At 37.6% G+C, this 18,850-nt stretch overlaps 1 protein-coding gene across 7 annotated transcripts in view; it reads right to left on the bottom strand.

Annotated features, from left to right (window-relative positions):
* Window positions 1-18,850, bottom strand: part of Agbl1 (AGBL carboxypeptidase 1) — an 887,605-nt gene that overhangs the window by 583,106 nt on the left and 285,649 nt on the right. The gene's annotated exons all lie outside the window — the stretch shown is intronic.

The raw sequence follows: 18,850 nt of genomic DNA, 5'->3' as shown, positions 1-18,850 counted from the left end.
ATGGTGAGAACACAGTCTGAAATCATAAGGCCACAAGTATCTGGGAGAGAAGGTCTTCCACGTGGATTCCTCAGAGATGAATTGAAACTGTGAACCCAGGCAGCATTTGCACAATACATGGCAGTTGCCCTATCTGTCAAATTTACACTCTGTGTCTGCTGGGCCCAGCTATAATTTCAAGTTTGATAGCACAGTTGACAATCTATTATACTCAAAGCAGTTATAAAAAAAAAAAAAAAAAACTTTTACTTCCAAAAAAATTTTCACCCTTCCTATTCTTTTCTATCCATCATATGCATGTTTCCATATTGGATTTTTAGAGGGTTATTTGTTGTCATCTCTATGTGGTATAAGAGACATACTGGGTTAGTCCCAAATAAAAGCAGAGAAAAGTCTGTAGTATTTAACATGCTTCAAGCTAGGACGTGAGAGATGTTGGTGAACAAATAATTTCCCACTACCACGTATATGATGGGAATTTCTTTTTTTTTTTTTCAAATTTTATGAAGTTTATTTTTTTCTTATTTTATTAATTATAATTTATTCATATTTGTATTCCAGCTGTAGACCCCTCCCTCGGCCCCTCCCAATCATATCAGTCCTCCCTCTTCTCCTCCCATGTCCCTCCCCAAGTCCACTGATAAGGGCAGTCCTCCTCCACTTCCACCTGACCCTAGCCTATGAGGTCCCATCAGGACTGGCTTCATTGTCTTCCTCTGTGGCCTGGTAAATCTGTTCCTTCTTCTTCTTTTTTAAACAGGAAAATATTCTGGGTTTTATTTTTGTGCATTATTCTCTAATACCCAATTACAATAACATCACATATTCCCTATATGATTTTCTTTTTTATGTATTTTACCTTTTTATATAAATTATACAGAGGGAGATACAATATTTAATACCACAGAACAATAACTTATATTATGTCCTTGTAAAAATATGTACCTCTTTAAAACATTTAACTGAAAGATTCTTTTTTAGCTTTACTAATCAAAAATTTTTTAAGAATTAAAACTAGGTTGTAACTAATGTCACTACATAATAGCGACTACTTCATTTTCTCTTTATACAGATAAACACATTTTATATTCTCTTGACCAAACCCTTAAATACCCTTTAAAGGCTTCAATATTGTGCTTTAAAAAGAAAAGAACTATATATGGTTCTAGATTATGTAAAGAGAAATATATGTGTGTCAAGTGTTCTGTTCCTTATCTTTCAGTTTATTTAAAAATATGTTAAGTGATCCAATCATTTATATTTTCTGTACTGATTATAGATGATTTTTAAATTTCATAAATTTCAATGTTAGATATTTTACATTACTTCTGGGGAAATAATTAAGTTGATTTTTAAAGTCTTCACAAAAAAGACAGCTTTCAGGAATAACAGGGCAATAAATGATAGTTGTGATGTATTTTTTTAAATCATGTTGTAGAGGCTACAAAGGCAAAAGAATTCCCTATTGGAAGGCTAGGGAACCCACACCTTGGTGTTGACTGACAGGCATTGAGGATGGCATTCATACCAGCCGTAAGAACTTGATTTAGAACTAGACTAAAGCAACCTAGCACTTCAGAGGTTTGCCAGACACCAAATAATCAAGACATCTAACCCCCAACACAGAACTCTGAATGCAAATCTTGATGACAATGAGAAAAATAAAAGGTAAAAACCTAACAGCACAAAAGGGAGGGAGAACCATAATGAGGCAGCAAGTCAGCTATGGAATGGGAAGAAATTTCTAAGTCTCCCGTGATGGGCCAGACCTGTATGCCAACAGCGAATTCCAGGGACCCTAGAAACTCTATTCCAAAAGACATGTTAACAAAAATCTTAACATCCAACTGCATTTTGGAATCTCCTAGGGGTAACTTGTGGCTCATAGGATCTTTCACATCTTCATATATGTAAATGTACCCTGAATTATATGGATCTATCTACATATATGCATATATATATAACATGCACTGTGTGTGCTGTAACATATATACACATATATGTAACATGTAACCGTGTGTACTGCTTATTTTACATACTTATACACACAACCCCCAGTAGTAGTTGTTTAAAAATCTATACTGAAAAGAATTAAATTTACAGTAATGTGAAAGATCAAGGGATGCAGGAGAGAGGATTTTGTAAGTCTTGCTCTTCAGGGAGACTACTCAGGTGAAGAATTAGAAGAAAAAGGATGACACTAGCATTTTTAAAGAGTTAAAGGTATTTTCTTTTAAATATCTTTGGTAATTGGAAAAAAATAGAAGTTAAGATGTTTATAGATACAATGTTTTGATACAGTTACAACTCCATGCCTTTAGATTTTTCTGAAAAGCTATTGAGTATCCAGACAGTTGTCTCTGAGAAGCTGGAGAGAGAACAGTTGTCTGACAAAATGAGAGGAACATGAAGATAGTGATGGCTCCACGGACCAGAAAAGGGTGCTAATAAGGACTTGGCCTCTGAAAGCCAGAAGAAGAAAACAGGAAACAACCTAGGAACCTACCACAGAGGGCCTCTGAAAGCCTCTGCTCTGCAAACTATCAAAGCAGATGCTGAGCCTGATGGCCAACTGTCGGGCAGAGTGAATGGAATTTTATGTAAGAAGTGGGAAATAGCAAGAGCTGGAGAGGACAGGAACTCCACAAGGAGAGCAACAGAACAAGAAAATTTGAACACAGGGAACTTCCCAGAGACTCATACTCCAACCAAGGACTATTCATAGAGATAACCTAGAACCCCTGCACAGATGTAGCCCATGGCAGTTCAGTGTCCAAGTGGGTTCCATAGTAATGGGAAGAGGGACTGCCTCTGACATAACCTGATTGGCCTGCTCTTTGATCACCTCCCCCTGAGGGGGGAGCAGCCTTACCAGGTCACAGAAGATGACAATGCAGCCACTTCTGATGAGAACTGATAGACTAAGATCAGAAAGAAGGAGAGGAGGACCTCCCCTATCAGTGGACTTGGGGAGGGGCATGCATGCAGAATGGGGAGGAAGGGTGGTTTCAGGAGGGTAGGAGGGAGGGGCTTATGGGGGGATAGAAAATGAATAAAGTGTAATTAATAAAATAATAATAATAAGTGAAAAAAAATAAGGACTTGGATATGGCAAACTAAGCTTGCTCTGTTAGTCCTTAGTTAACTTGAAAAACACTCGCTTGTCTTGGATTACATGATAAAGGTGTGGTCTAAGTGTGTGAACAGTCTGAGGCCTCACTTGGATCCTCACCAAGTCTTTCACAGTTTTGTTTTTGAGAGCCTGCAATTTGTGACATACAGGTCTTATTATTGATAAAATTTGTAAAAAGAAGTAGGCTGCTCCTTCTTAACAGAGAGACCAGTCCTCTTCTATAGATCCAAGGTTTTCAGTGGCCTTAGGAATTGATACCGTTTCAGGTGTCTTTGTAAAGGAAACACTGAAGTAAAGTGGCATTGGCTATATGATTCTGGAACCCTCTATGAAGTCACTACCCATTTATTTCCCCCTATATCTATCCTGTTTTTAATATACGCTTGTTCATAGCACTGGCCCAATGACGCTCTCTGCTCTGGAACCCATCATAAAGTCCTGGGAGATGAACTCTCATTCCTTTCTGTAAGAGATGAGAATAGGAGTCTTCAATTGACAAATTTATTCAATCTTCTGTAAACCTTTACTTTCAAAATAGCTGAGTTTATACCTAACTAGATAAAAGATGGTAAGAATAAAAAAAAAAAAAAGTCCATTACCTTCAGATGTTATTCTGTGTACTGTGTCGAGTCATCCTTGTGAATGATAAATCCACAGGCCTAAATATGGGTTCTTCATTGTAGTTAAAAGCTTCTTTTTTAAAAAATTAATTTATTATTTTTTAAAGATTTAACGTTTTTGTGGGTATGAGTATTTTGTGCACATGTGTGTAAGTATAGCAGGTGTGTTCACTGAGGCTAGAAGAGTGTGTGGAATCTCCTAGAACCAGAGTCACTGCCCTGAGGATGTGGGGAATCAAACCTGGGTCCTCTGTAAGAGCAGCTCTTCACCACTGAGCCATCTCTCGAGCTTCTACAAGCTTCTTGATTATAGATATTCCCTTGCCTGGGAAATAGAGAACTCATATAAACTCAAAAAATAATAAGCCCACACTAAAAGTACAGAATGTATCCTCTAGATACTTTTCCAGTAGATAATGCTAGTAGATTATTTATAAATGGGTCATGTAGAAAAGCAAGCATATATAGAAAAAAATGAATAAAATTCCAGAGAATCTGAAGCAAGTTATATGCCTGGCCACTAGAGACTTGGTCTTATCTTCTCCATTTCTTTCCCATGTTTGCATAGTATATTGTGCTGTAATGCAAAGGTCATAGAGTTTGTTCTTTAAAATGACAGCATTTTCCTGTTGCCTTAATCCTTGTTTGCCAGGCTTTCTACTCAAAGTTAACTTTGATTAGCATTTCAAATATCTAAAGTTTCATTTTGATTTATCTAAATTTCTTTGTCTCCACAAGGAGAGCAACAGAACAAGAAAATTTGAACACAGGGAACTTCCCAGAGACTCATACTCCAACCAAGGACTATTCATGGAGATAACCTAGAACCCCTGCACAGATGTAGCCCATGGCAGTTGAGTGTCCAAATGGGTTTCTAGTAATGGGAAGAGGGACTGCCTCTGACATAATCTGATTGGCCTGCTCTTTGATCACCTCCCCCTGAGGGGGAAGCAGCCTTACCAGGCCACAGTAGAGGACAATGCAGCCACTTTTGATGTGAACTGATAGACTAAGATCAGAAAGGAGAGGAGAACCTCCCCTATCAGTGGACTTGGGGAGTGGCATGCATGCAGAAGGAGGAGGGAGGGTGGGATCGGGAGGGGAGGAGGGAGGAGCTTATGGGGGGGATACAAAATGAATAAAGTGTAATTAATAAAATAAAATGAAATAAAATAAAACTAGGTAAAAAAATTTTATTATTTATTTATATTACATCCCAATTGTAGCCTCCTTCCTCATCTCCTCCTGGTCCTACCTCCCTTCTTTCTTCCCCCTAGTCCTGTCCCCTAGTCCTCAGAAAGAGAGCGCTCTCTTCCCCTACCCTCTGACCATAGGCTTTCAAGTCTCCAAAGGACTGTCTGCATACTCTTCCTCTGTGGCCTGGCAAGGTCTCTACATCAGGGGAAGTGATCAAAGAGCTGGCAGCAGAGTCCATGTCAGGGACAACCACTGCTCCCCTTATTACAGAACCTACATGGAAACTGAGCTGCCTATGGGAAACATCTGAGCAGGGGGTCTGGTCCTCTCTATGCATGGTCCTTGGTTGGTGCATGAGTCTCTGCAGGCCCAATTTGTTGGCTCTGTTTGTCTTCTTATAGAGCTCCTGTCCTTTCCGGGTCCTTCTATTCCCCAACTCTTTCCTAAGACACCCTGCAATCTGCCCAAAGTTTAGCTGTGAGTCTTAGCATCTACTTCAATTCCCTACTGGTTGGGGTATTTACAAGAACATCTATGTTAGACACCAGTCCTGTTCCCCCTTTTCAACCACTTCTGGTATTTATTTTATTTGCCCTCTGAATGAGAATTAAGCATCCTCCCTAGGGTCCTCCTTGTTATTTAGCTTCCTTAGGTCTGAGGATTGAAGCAAGGTTATCCTGTATTACACTGCTAATATCTACTTATAAGTGAATACATAGCATGTTTGTTTTTTTAGGTCTGGGTTACTTCACTCAGGATGATCTTTTCTAGTTCCATCAATTTGCCTGCAAATATCATGATTTTGTTGCTTTTAATTGCTGAGTAGTATTCTATTGTATAGATGTACCACAATTTCTGTATCCATTCTTCAGTTGAAGGACAACTAGGTTGTTTCCAGATTCTGGCTATTATTAATGAAGCTGCTATGAATATGGTTAAGTAAATGTCCTTGTATGGTTGAGCATCTTTTGGGTATATGCCCAGGAGTGGTATAACTGGGTCTTGAGGTATCACTATTTCCAGTTGTCTGAGAAAGTGCCAGTGGTTGTATTAAATTGTACTCCCACCAGCAATGGAGGCGCTTCTTCAAATCCTCTATAGCAAGTGCTGATTCTTGAGTTTTTGACCTTAGCCATTCTGACAGGTCTAAGATGGAATCTCAGGGTCGTTTTGATTTGCATTTCCCTGATGACTAAGGATGTTGAACATATCTTTAAATGTTTCTCCACCATTCAGTATTCCTCTGTTGATAATTCTCTGTTTTGTTCTGTATCCAATTTTTAATTTGATTATTTGGTTTGTTGGATTTAATTTTTTGAGTTCTTTATATTTTGAATATTAGCCCTCTGTCAGATGTAGGGTTGGTGATGATCCTTTCCCAATCTGTAGGCTGTTGTTTTGTTTTTTGCTTTACAGAAGTTTTTCCACTTCATGAGGTCACATTTATTAATTGTTGTTTTTAGAACCTGAGCTGTTGGTATTCTGTTCAAGAAGTTGTCTCCTGTGCCAATGAGTTCAAGGCTCTTCCCCACTTTTTCTTCTAGTAGATTTAGTGAGTCTGATTTTATGTTGAGATCTTTGATCCACTTTGACTTTAGTTTAGTGCACAGTGATAAATATGGATTTATTTACATTCTTCTACATGTAGACTGCCACTTACACCAGCACAATTTGTTGAACATGCTATCTTTATTCCGTTGTGTGGTTTTTGCTCCTTTTTAAAAAATCAAGTATCTGTAGCTGTGTGGGTTTATTCCTGGGTCTTCGATTCAATTCCATTGATCTACCAGTCTGTTTCTATGCCATCACCACGCAGTTTTCATTACTGTTGCTCTATAACACAGCTTGAGATCAGGGATGGAGATACCTCCCAAAGATTTTTCTTTTTAATCATACAGGATTGTTTTAGCTATTCTAGGGTTTTTGTTTTTGCAATATGAGGTTGAGAATAGTTATTTCAAGATCTATAAAGAATTGTGTTGGTATTTTGATGGGAATTGCATTGAATCTGTAGATTGCTTTTGGTAAGTGGCCATTTTCCTTATGTTGAGCCTACCAATCCATGAGAATGGGAGATTGTTCCATCTTCTAGTTTCTCCTTCAATTTCTTTCTTCAGGGATTTAAAGATTTTTGTTTGTTTGTTTGTTTGTTTGTTTGTTCAGTTTTTTCATAAAAGTCTGTCAGTTGCTTGGTTAGGGTTACACCAAAATACTTTATGTTTTTTTGTGGCTATTTTGAAGGGTGTTGTTTCTCTAATTTCTTTCTTAGCCCATTTGTCTTTTGTATGCAGAAGGGCTACTGATTTTTTTTTTCAAGTTAATTTTGTATCCAGCCACTTTGCTAAAGTTGTTTTTCAGCTGTAGGACTTCCCTGGTAGAATTTTTGGGGTCACATACATATACTATCAGATCATCTGAGAATAGTGATATTTTGATTTCCTCCTTTTCAATTTATATCCCCTTGTTCTCTTTTAATTGATTTATTGCTATGGTTAGGACTTCCAATACTATATTGAAGAGATACAGAGAGAGTGGGCAGCCTTGTCTCATCCCCGATATCAATGGAATTTATTTAAGTTTCTCTTTGTTTAATTTGATGTTGGCAATAGGTTTGCTGTATATTGCTTTTACTATGTTTAGGTATGTGCCTTGTATCCCTGATCTCTCCAAAACTTTAAACGTGAAGGAGTGTTGGATTTTGTCAAAAACTTTTTCAGCATCTAAGGAGATGACCGTGTGTGTGTGTGTGTGTGTGTGTGTGTGTGTGTGTGTGTTTCTTTCACTTTGTTTATATCATGGATTACATTGATGGTTTTTGTATATTGAAGCACTCTTTCATGCCTGGGATGAAGGCTAAGTCATGGTGGATGATATCTTTGATGTGTTCTTATATTCAGTTTGCAAGTATTTTATTGAGTATTTTTTAATTTTTTTATTATTTATTACAATTTATTCATTTTGTTTCTCGGCTTTGGCCCCCTCCCTCATCTCTTCTCAATCCCTCCTTCTCTCCCTCTTCTCCCCCTATGTCCCTCCCTTGGTCCACAGATAGGAGAGGTTCTCCTCCCTTACTATCTGACCCTAGCCTATCATCAGGAGTGGCTGCATTTTCTTCCTTTGTGGCCTGGCAAGGCTGCACCCCCCTCCCCCGGGAAAGGTGATCAAAGAGCCTGCCACTAAGTTCATGCCTGAGACAGCCTCTGTTCACCTTACTAAGGGACCCACTTGGAGACTGAGTCTGTGAGCTACATCTGAGCAGGGGTTTTAGGTCCTCTCAATGCATGGACCTTGGTTGGAGTATCAGTCTCTGCAGAGCCCCAAGAGCCTAGTTTTTTTTGGTTCTGTTGGTCTCCTTTTGGAGTTCCTGTCCCCTCCAGTTCTTTCTTCCCCTTATTTCACAATATTCAATGCATTCTGCCCAAAGTTTGGCTATGAGTCTCAGTCTCTGATTCAATACTTCATTCAGTAGAGCCTTTCAGAGGCTCTCCATGGTAGTCTCCTGCCCTTTTCCCTGTCTTCTCCTGCTTCCAATGTCTATACATTTTCCCTTCTGAATGAGGAGTGAGCATCTTCCCTAGGGTCTTCCTTGTTGTTTGGCTTCTTTAGGAGCATAGATTTTAGTATGTTTATCCACCTCAAGTTCCAGCTATACCACTCCTAGGCATGTATCTGAAATACGCTCAACTATACAACAAGGACATTTGCTCAACCATGTCTGTAGCAGCTCTCTTCATAATAGCCAGAATCTGGAAACAACCTAGATGTCCCTCAATGGAAGAATGGATACAGAAATTGTGGTACTTTTACACAATGGAATACTACTCAGCTATTACAAACAAGGAAATCATGAAATTGCAGGCAAATGCTGGGAACTAGAAAAGATCATCTTGAGTGAGGTAACCCAGAAGCAAAAAGGCACACATGGGATATATTCACTTTTTTAGTATTTTCGAGTCAATATTCATAAGAGAAGTTGGTTTGAAATTCTCTTTATTGGGTCTTTGTGTGGTTTAGGTAGCAAAGTGAATGTGGCTTCATAGAATAAGCTTGGTAATATTCCTTCAGTTTCTAATTTGTGGAATAGTTTAAAGAATATTGGTATTGGTATTCTTTGAAGGTCTGGTAGAATTATGCACTGAACCCATCTGGCGCTGGGCTTTTGTTGTTGTTGTTGTTAGAAGACTTGATGACTTCTATTTCTTTAGGGGATACAGAACTATTTAATATGTTTGCCTGATCTTGATTCAACTTTGGTAAGTGTAATCTATCAAGAAAATTGTCCATTTCATTTAGATATTCAAATTTTGCGGCATATAGGCTTTTGAAGGGAGAGCTATTTATTCTTTGGATTTCCTCAATGTCTGTGGTTATGTCACGCTTTTAATTTCTGAGTTTATTGATTCTGATAATGTATCTCTGCCTTTTAGTTAGTTTTGCTAAGGTTTTGTTTATCTTGTTGATTTTTTTTTCAAAGAACCAACTTTTAGTTTTGTTGATTGTTTGATTTGTTCACTTTCTAAATTATTGATTTCAGTCCTGAGTTTCAGTATTTCTAGCTGTCTACTGCTCTTGGGTGTGTCTGCTTCTTTCTTTCCCCTGGGGCTTTCAGGTATGCCATTCAGTTGCTTGTACAGGATGTCTCCAATCTCTTTAAGAAGGCACTTACTGCCATGAACTTTCCTCTTAGCCCTGCTTTCATTGTGTCTCATAAGTGTGGGTATATTGTGCCTTCATTTTCATTGAATTTTAGCAAGTCCTTAATTTCTTTCTTTATTTCTTTCCTGACCCAGTTGTCACTGACCAGGGAGTTGTGCACTTTCCATGTGTGTGTAGGATTTTTGTTATTTTTGTTGTTGTTGAGGTTCAGCTTTAATCCATCATGTTCTGATAGAACACAAGGCATTATTTCAATCTTCTTGTGTAGGTTGAGGCTTACTTCATAGCCTACTATATGATGAATTTTGGAGAAGGTCCCGTGGTTTGCCAAGAAAACAGTATATTCTTTTTTGTTTGGGTGAAAAGTTCTGTAGATGTCTATTAGTTCCATTTGAATCACGACATCTATTAGTGTTATTATTTCTTGGTTTAGCTTCTGTTTTGTTGACCTGTCATTTGATAAAGACAGTGGGGTGTTGAAGTCTCCCACTATTAATATGTGGGGTTTAAGTTTTATTAATGTTTCTTTCACAAATGTGGGTGCCTTTGTATTTGGTTCATAAGTGTTCGGAATTGAGGTGTCTTCTTGGTGGAATTTTCATTTGATGACTATGAAGTGTCCTTCCTCACCTCTTTTGAAAAACAAAAAGATTTATCTAAATTTATTCCTTCACTTTTGCTTAGTTTTATCAGATCTCTTCTGTTTAATGAGTTTCTTTTTAATTAATTGAATTGAAAGCAATGCTGGCCTATGACATAAGTATATTGTCTATAGGTACCATACTTGTGCTGAATGTTATTTATAGAAGGCTAAAGATATATTCAATGTTAATTAAGATTTATGTTACTTTGAGTTATTTCTAAGAGTACAGAAAAAAAGAAAGAAAAGGAAAGGGTATCTGTGTTCTTTACCTACTTCCATTATTATGTTTGAATTGTGAGAAAATTTGAACAATATGTGTCTTAACTCCTGATAAAATAACTGGGCACTATTAAATGCAATCAAGCTTGAAAACCACTGACATCAGCTAGTCTAATAACTAGTGGCTTTATTAGCCATGTTAGTAATAATACTTTATTCAGATTTCCAAGGACTCAATGACAGAATACTGAATAATCACTGCTACATCAAATATAAATAAGAGGAGCTACTTTGTGAAAATTAATATGAATGGCCAAAACCTCTGAATGGTCAGTCTTGTTGAATACCAACAAATGTTTTATTAACAAGCTTTAAAATTACAGAAATCTTTGGTTGTAAAATATGGGTGTATTATAAATGTAGACAGAAAAAAATAAAAGAATGTGAGGTACTGAGTGGTACCATAAATCTGGAAATGTCACTTAGGACTCTGGAGATATCCTAGTTTCAAACTCATAGAAATATTGCCTAATTAATGACACCCAGTATGTTCAGGATGTGCTCATGAAAGAAAGGAATATGCATCCTCATGAAATTTCTGATTCTTGGTTATGGGAATGATGGAAATATGTAGCACATTTGCCATTGCCCTTCTAAAATGGAGCTTTTATAACTTTGTTTTATGAACAATGTGTTTTTCTCTGTGTGCTCATAAAAACCACTTGTACTCAATGTCTGTCCCCAGCATCTCAGTTAGGGTTTTCTATTATGCTACAACACCATGGGAAAAACCCACACACCCACACACCCACACACCCACACACTTACAAACCATAGTCCATTATCCAGGGAAGTCAAGGCAGCAATCTGGAAGTAGTAATTGATTTAGAAAGAAGTCGTGGAGGACTGACAAAGCTTAATGGCTTTGCCCTCATGGCTTACCTACTTTTTTAGCACCAAAGACCCCCCAGGACAGGGGACACACCACCCACCATGGGTTGGTCTCCCCCACATCAATCATTAATCAAGAAAATGCCCCACAGCCCAATCTGGAGAGGGCATTTTCACAGTTGAGGTTCCTTCTTTCATGATATTCTAGTCTGCATCAAGCTGACATGAAATTCTCCTGCATTACTAGTAATGTGTTAAAGCATCACCAGTGACAAGAGTGTGTTAGTAAATGTATGTCCTTAACTGGTAATCAGGCGACCCTATCTAATAAATAAAAAAAAAAAATGAAGTAGATTAAATCAATAGCTCAGTTGCCCCGTGAGGGAATTTTATTGAAGCATCCACAGAGTATTTCACCATAATAATGGTTGTGAGCTTCCCATATTATATTTTATCCTCAGATTCCCTCAGTTTCCATTCACAGTAGCACAATACAGTCCCTCTGGTACTCCAACCGTCATGTTGAAGGTTCTGTTGTTAACAGGTTCTATATGATTCAGGCTGTTCTTACCTGAAGAAATGCTTTTCTTGGGACCAAAGGACCTTGTTCATATGTGAATGAACGAACCCATGCTGTGGACCCATATACAGATTTCCTTAAGGCTCACCTAAGTTGATTGCAAAATTATAATCTTTCTATTAGAATGGCCTTCCATCATATTCACAATGATATAGTAATCATCTTCATGGGTAAAGTCGGTCCTTTACTGACTACTTTACTTTTCTGTATCCCAGGTTGATTGATCCCATTCTGACCTACAACAAACATGGTATTTCTTTGAGGGTTTTCTTTCACTTTGAATTCACAGAAATCTCAGCCTTTCTGTTTATAAATCTTTAATGTGTACTTTCTAAATACAGAACATGCTATTCCTATATCACCTTCAGTTTTTTTCTCCAGTTTTTCTATTATACTTTCTTTGCTATTAATGTCCCAGAATACAGACACATGTCTAAATTTCGTGTCTACTCTGACGCATGCTTAGAAAAGAATGTGTCCTGCTTCTCAGGAAGGAGTTGTTGCTGTCTTTCTGCATTGATGAATTCTCTGCATGCATGTCATTTATTGCTCTTTCTCACAAGTGCCTGACACATACACACACGGAGAATGAGAGAGAGAAAAAAAAAACACATATTTTTGCCTAGGCTTACAATGTCTCCCTTTGTGGTAGTGTGACAAACAGAAAGATGGAAGCATCGTATAGCATAGACAAGTAGTATGGAAATAGCTTTTTTTCTGAGGCATGCATTATCGTAAAAATGGTCAATCACGTACTGTAGGCCAGGGCACATGCCTAAGAGTAATTAGGCAACAACAACAGAAAAGGTCTAGATAGGATTGGGCTAGAAGTTGGCTGAGTGCAGTGGATCTGGGAAGAGTTGGAAGTGGATATGTTCAAAATACACTGAATGAAAATTTCAAAGAATTAATAATAATTTTATAAATTCAGGTTTTCTCTGAATCAAAAATCAGCAACTTTCTCCCAAATGAAAGAAGAAAAAAAACTAGAGACTGCAGTGTATGGCTATGGTTTCTGCCTTTACAAAACCCCTCAAGTCGTCCTGGTGATGGAACACACTTGAAAATAACTGTTGTGAATAACTAGCTTTTGAACTGGTTATGTGCAGGGATCGTTTACCTGAAGCTAACGCTTAGGTTATATTAATAGCCTGAAGATTTGCTGCTTAAGCTCTTTAAGCTTGTCATTTGTTGTCAAATTTTTCATCTTAAATTTTATTTAGAGGGTGTCATATTTTCATGCTCAGGTGATCTTTATAATCTATGGTTTACTCCTATTCAAGATACTCCAAAGCATCAAACTAATAGAGTAAAACAATTTAAATTAATGGCATAAGGATTTCTTTCTTTTTTTTTCTTTTTTTTTTTTAGATTAAAATACCTACCCTACACTGACTTGCCTCATGCGTGGCATCTCAGATCAGTGAACTAAGATCAGGGGGATGAAGTTCTCACACTTCCCAGACTAAGTTTTTCTGATCAGTATGATGAATAAGAAAAAAAAAAATCAAGAGCCACAACTTTTAGTGGTTGGAGATGCCTGAATCATCCTAGGTCAGGAGATGGGGTCTGCTCTTGCCTCTTCAAAGACTTTGGCTAAGCACAACCTTAGCTAAAGAAACGTTAGTCTATGCACAACTTAGGTTTTGAGATGGGCACATATGTTCCCATCAGAAAAAAGAGAGAGAATAATTAAAACGAAAATAGTGAAGCAGATCTTTAACAAAATCTGGGAGACATAAGCAGGGAAGTTTAGATCCCCCACTGCAAAAGAAACAGAACTTATAGAAATCAACAACTATCACAAAAAAAAAAAACAAGTTAGTGAATCATTCCAACTGTGCCAGCCCAATTTCATTTCACAGTATGACAGGTTATTAGATAAGGAGATGAGGTTTCACAGGCCTTGAGCGAGGAATTTGCAAAAGTCTCTCAAGATATCCTTGCAAGTTATATAAAGAAAGATGGGCTCAACAGCAGCCTTAAAATAGATTAGAATGTGGTTGAGTGATTGTAACTAAATGGATCTGTGTCTTTGGTGATATGCCTTCCAGTACATCGTCCTTGCTTCACTCAAGTTCAGCAAATGCATCATCGCCATCATAAAAAGATAAAGGAAATTCATGTCAGTGTTGAAAGTTCCATGTAAATTAGGAGATAGCCAAATGAAGTGGGTGACAGGTTCAAGATCCAAAGTGGTCTCCTAAGAGTGAAATCTAATTGAATGAAATTTGGGTAAGTGTGACTTTAAGTGCTTGATTCTTCCAGTGGTAGAGCAGGAAGCAGTTGAGCTAATGGCAATTAATAATAAAAGGCCTTACAGCTTTATTTAACAATAAATAGAACATGAGTTAGTAACGTGATTAAGCCATCAAAATTGTTTAAGAAACCATGTTTCAGGCTTGAGAAATAGCACTTGTGTTCTCAGAAATATTATGATGTGGTTATCTGAGAACCTGGAAATCTCACTACAATAAAAACCTAGATTTTCCCCAACTCCTGAATATGGTAATTTATCTTGAAGTTATCTATCATACCTTTCTGTCATTACCTGCCCCTGCCCCCCTAATACACACAGAGGGAGAGAATTAGAGAGACATAGAGAGACCAGCTAACCTCACTTCAGATCTCAATGTGGATGCCACTCATCTTGAACCTGAAGATTATAAAATAAGTCCCATTACTTAAAGAATTGATATACTTAACAGCTATCAGATTACTATTAATTATAAGTCACACTGTGTACTGGTGTGGGTTTTTTTTGTTTTGTTTGTTTGTTTATAATATGATCATTATGGTATGGTCACAATTTAATCAACATCCTTACCAACATCACTCATTTAAGAGATGTACCATAAATATTTACTGGACAAATGAGTGAAGTAATTCAGATGGTACTCGGGGAAGTGGAAATATTTTAAAAATATACAGTGAGTCAGGAAGCATAAAGAAATAAAGCCTCCTTCCCAGGATCCCCCTGTTCCAGAACTCTCTCCCAGGGATGAGCACCCTCATTGGTTATCTAATACAAAGTGGTCCGCGTTGAAGCCATAAACATGAAAACAACAAAAACAGACTCAGCAAATTGCATTTATGTATTTATGTATTATGTATTTATGCATTTGTATTTGTATACATATATGTGTATGTATACATATGTATATATATGAAGAGGCTATCCATTTGAGATAAAAGTAGTACAGGAGAGCTTGAAGTGAGGACACCTGAAAGATGTTGGAGGGAAGACAGTGAGGGAGAAACTGATGTGATTCCATTTTAAATAAATGTATTATTTAGGGGTTGGAGGTTTAGCTCAATGGTAGAGTAACTTCCTAGTTCAGTCCTCAGCTCCAAAATTAACTAATCATCTTATCAATCCATCAATCAATTAATATAAAATGTATTATTCAAATAATCAAAACAGAAAATTTCTATTTATTTGGCATAGTATTGATGGCAGAATCTTTGAGATAGATGTTTTAATGTGGTTCATATCATGGATGTTTAATCAGTCTATCAATGGTGGATTATGTCTCTATGAGAAGAAATTATGGCAGAGTGCAGTGCAGAAGTGCAGACGGTGTGGTTACGTGGCATGAATACTTTAAAGGAATTCAAGTATGGGGTGTGAAGTTGGATGCTAATTTCCTTCAGAGTCCACGGTTGTATGATGATGTTACAGAACTGTATTCATCTATAATTCACACTGTCATTCTCTTTGGGATGATAGAGATCCAATTTTTGTCACAGAGAAATGTCATTTGTAGAAGCACCAGTAAAATGGAGGAGTCAATAGTCTATTGACTTGATTTCATCTATTCTAGGAAACTAGGTAATCTTTTTATAAATAGCACCAAATCTAAACTTTTCCATTTTTTTTTGTAGGAAGAAACTCTGAGTTGAACCAAAGTTTTGGGATGTTCTGGATGTCTTGTCTATTTAATGCCATGCAATCCCTTAACATGACTTGCCAGAAGACAGTGAGCTACTTCCCAAATATCCATTAGGTTACACGCATTATTGCTTAGTCTCTGAGTGGCCAAGTCCTCCAAATAAGAACACCTAATAACTCAGTGTCAAGATGGCCAGATTAATAGCTTGCTGTTGGATTATATTTTTAAAAGTCTTCCCCCACATTAGACCAGATGGATTTCTAGGACTTTGATTACTATTGAAGAGAGTCTTGCTGTCTGAGTTTCCAGAGTTACCACCACAAATGATGGGCTTTGGTGTATTCAGTATCTTTCTGGAGAGAGGCCTAGCTTCCTCAGAACTCACAAACATTACAATTCTTTTTTGTGTTTACATTGGGCATGTATAACCAAAGGTTTGGGCCTTTTCCCTTAACACAGCACTTAGATGGAAATATTGATCTCAGTTCTGCTGACAGCGAATCACGTGGTATCATCTTAGCATAAAACTTCTCCTTACTTTACATCATGTTAAAAATCATAATGAACCTCTTGGGAACTTGTCAATGTCCACAAGCTCTACTCAGCTTATACATTTGCCTGGAGTGGCTTTTCTTTCTTTTACCACACATTGTCAGAGAGGGCATCTTCTGAAGGAAGGGACTGTTCTCCTTGCGCTGGTTTGCATTACTTAGGAAATGATACAACAAAAAACAGAGCAACAGCCTCTTTCCCTACTAAGAAAAGGCAATGAGGAGTCCTGCTAGTGTGGAACTAGGACAAAATATAGCCTGTAATATATGAGGAAAAAGAGTATTTCTATTTTATTTTTTCCACTTTCAGCATCCTTACTATAGCTATAATCTCCATGACAGTTAGTATGCAACTTAATTTGTATATTTTTAGCTTAGCTGCTTTAGTAATCATAGAGTACTATTAAATATTAGGTACATGACAAAATGACTCTTTCAACTTACAATTAACCTACAAAAAAAGTATCAACATCACCTACACTCTACAGAAGAAGATACCAAAGCATGGGTGCTCTGCTCTGAACCTTTAGATTATATGTTAGAACTAAAGAATTCATTGTGTACCTACATAGAAAAGTGTCAAGAGCCAAAGGAATCTTCTTTGGCCAGAACTACACCCCTCTCTGGTTGCCATTCTACTTTCAGGGACCATAGTAGGACATTCAATCTTCTGAGGTTCCCACTGACCATCCAAAGGCTCTATGATAATGGTTTCATCGCAATTCAATCCTATACCGGCTGCCTTCATTCCCTCACAGCTGTTATTACTCAGGACACAATAAATAAATCTTCTATAGCCAGTCATCACAAGTCTATTTTCCAAATTATCAGTTCAGGGCAAACATCTGAGGGAATAAGCTTCAGAGGGAATAAGCCAAAGCCTCAGAGGGAGTAAGCGGAGCATGCAAACACTCCTGCTCTAATATGAACGTTCTTTGCCTCTGTGCTTCCAGCTTCTTCATAGGGAGGAGTCTCACTGTGTCTGCTCCTCCTCAGTTAAATTCATGAGGGAACATTACCCAAGTGGAGGCATCACTAGTGCCCCTCAGTGTATGTCTACAATCATGACCATTTAAGGTACTTTAGGAAACAGCACATTATTACCAGTTCCTGGAGAACCCTCATGATAATATTTCTATAATTTTAAGTCAAAATTTGTGGACTCAAACTTTACTAAACTTTCCAATAACAGCAACCTCTTAGTTGAAGTGCCTATTCACACCACTCCGTCCCTTAGAATCAGTCTGGAAATGCCGGACTGAAGACACTGCTGCTCTTGCAAGCCTTCTCATTAGAACTGGGTCAACGGGTTTTTAATCTTTCACCAATTTTAATACAGAGTTCTTTGCAATCCTTTTTTTTTTTTTAAATGAGTACTTTGTTTTATGGACCCAAATATCACATTATGCACAAGAATATATATAACTATATTTACAGGATATAAATTAGTCTGTTTTATATGAAAAGGATAAATGCAGGTACTGTCACTCACCAGGTAAGTTTTTAGGCCTGGATTCTAAATTCAACTCTGACACTGCAGAGATTTAAAACTCTAGTGCCATTCGCAGCATACATTTTTTTTAGTTCTATGAATAGAGAATAAGGCTAGACTGGATGACACACTGAGATGCCTTTCAGCAGTAACATTACTGAATTCTGTAGCTTCTGGTTCTGTAATAATATAGTATGGTAAGTGGGCAGAATTTAGTTTCCCAGACAGTACAGAAAGAAGGAGAAGGAGGAGAAGGCGTAACAAAAGAGACAGGAGGAAAGGAAGAAAGAAGAAGAAAAGAAAGAAGGAAGGAAGTGGGGAGGGAGGGAGGGAGGGAGGGAGCGAGGGTGGGAAGGGAGGGAGAGAAAAGAACTCAGTTCAAGACTTCACTCAATTATCAATCTGATGTTGGTAGCTGTAACAGAGATGGTAATGATGGCCGTGGCTAGAGAGGAGTTATATCATTCTATCTATCTGTGTCTATACTCTGTATTTTACCAAAATTTCAAATATGGATATTATTATTTAGAGCACAGCCCATGTAATGAAGTAAGAAATGAGGTATCCCAGAAGCAGAAAGACACACATGGTATATACTCACTTATAAGTGGATATTAGACCTATAAGATAAGACAGCATAAACATACTAAAATCTATATTCCTAAAGAAGCTAAACAAGAAGGAGAACCCAAGGTAAGAAGATAAATCCTTACTTAGAAAGACAAATAGGATGGACATTGGAAGTAGGAGAAAATGAGAAGCAGGATAAGGGCCTACCACCGAGGGCCTCTGAAAGACTCTACAAAGCAGTGTATCAAAGCAGATGCTGAGACTCATAACCAAACTTTGAGCAGAGTGTAGGGAATCATATGAAAAAAGAAAGAGTTAATAGGACCTGGAGAGAACAGGAGCTCCATAAGGACCAAATATATCTGGGCACAGGGGCTTGTCTGAGATTGATTCTCCAATAAGGGA

This window comes from Meriones unguiculatus, chromosome 14 (assembly GCF_030254825.1).
Source record: "Meriones unguiculatus strain TT.TT164.6M chromosome 14, Bangor_MerUng_6.1, whole genome shotgun sequence".
In the NCBI taxonomy this organism is placed as follows: domain Eukaryota; kingdom Metazoa; phylum Chordata; class Mammalia; order Rodentia; family Muridae; genus Meriones; species Meriones unguiculatus.
This window is presented reverse-complemented; position numbering and strand designations above follow the sequence as displayed.